The following is a 1,304-nucleotide window of genomic DNA, read 5'->3' as shown; positions in this document are numbered from 1 at the left end:
AAGGATATATCAAAAGCGATAGAACCAAACATATACCTCCGAAGTTCTTCTCATACACTCAAGAGTTCGAGAAGAATAAAGAGATTGAAGTAAGATATGTTCGATCATGCGACAATGCAGCCGACCTCTTCACAAAATCACTACCTACCTCGGTATTCAGAAAACACATCCATAACATTGGGATGCGCCATCAGAAGGATCTATGACTGTTCATTCGAGGGGGAGCTTACGTAGTTGTACTTTTTTTACCTTACTATGGTTTTTCCCATTGGGTTTTCCTGGAAAGGTTTTTAACGAGGCAACAAAGACGTTAAGCGAGAACGGATAGTGACACCGGCCCCCAAGGGGGAGTGTTATGAAAGTCAAAGAAAGCAGCAGCCACCGTTTTCGTTGAAAATATAAAAAGATGTGGGGCCCGCTGCACTATTTGCACAGTAAATTTCTTTTCTACATATATGATCGATTTCGGTCATTTGTAAGATCATCATTCACTCTCCTCTTCTCTCTATAATAATCTTTCTATCAGTGTTATAAATTTTACGGGTATAAATTTTGCCCTTATTTAAATTCCTGCGATATAATAAAATTCTAGTTCTTTTTATAACAGTCTTTTCTTTTTCTTTTTCGAAAATAGTGCAATATTCTTTTGTACTTTTTTCTCTCATTGGGTTGCAATTCAACATTGATCTTTGTAATCTTCGTGGTCGAAAGACCGAGAGAGAAAGAGACGTACAAGTTTCATAGTGCGAGTAATTATTTAGTTAGCAACGTAACATCGAACCAGTGCTTGTGGTCTGGTGGTGATTAATTTGAAAGCAAAAACCCAATACGGTGAAGTTACTAGGGTTCGAGTCCCGGCCACTAGAAAACTAACATTTCGGCATTGGCAGAGACATAAGACCAACACGTGTCAACACGTGACTAGTCTGGACCACTTATGTGTTAAAAAAACAACAACAACGTAACATCGAATGAATATGTGACAAAGACTCCCATACTAAGGCATTGGTTTGCAAGTTGAGAATTCTTTCACCACTATATCACACTTTTAGTGACCCTTTCAATTGACGTATGTATATTCTTGTTGCTGGAAATAACTTCTTAAAACATTTGTTAAAGACTTTAATATAGAAAGGCTGATTCGTTTATTGTCAATTGTTTTTTTAAGGTGGAAGTTGGTATTAAGTTAATAACCTAACCCAAACCAAAACAACCTACAATATATTTTATTGGTCTAACATAAACGAATTCTATGATTAGATGTTATCGAGATATATTGCTAGACAACCATAAATCACACATCA

Source organism: Brassica oleracea, chromosome C1 (assembly GCF_000695525.1).
Source record: "Brassica oleracea var. oleracea cultivar TO1000 chromosome C1, BOL, whole genome shotgun sequence".
Classification (NCBI taxonomy): Eukaryota; Viridiplantae; Streptophyta; class Magnoliopsida; order Brassicales; family Brassicaceae; genus Brassica; species Brassica oleracea.
Note: the sequence above shows the minus strand (reverse complement) of the source record.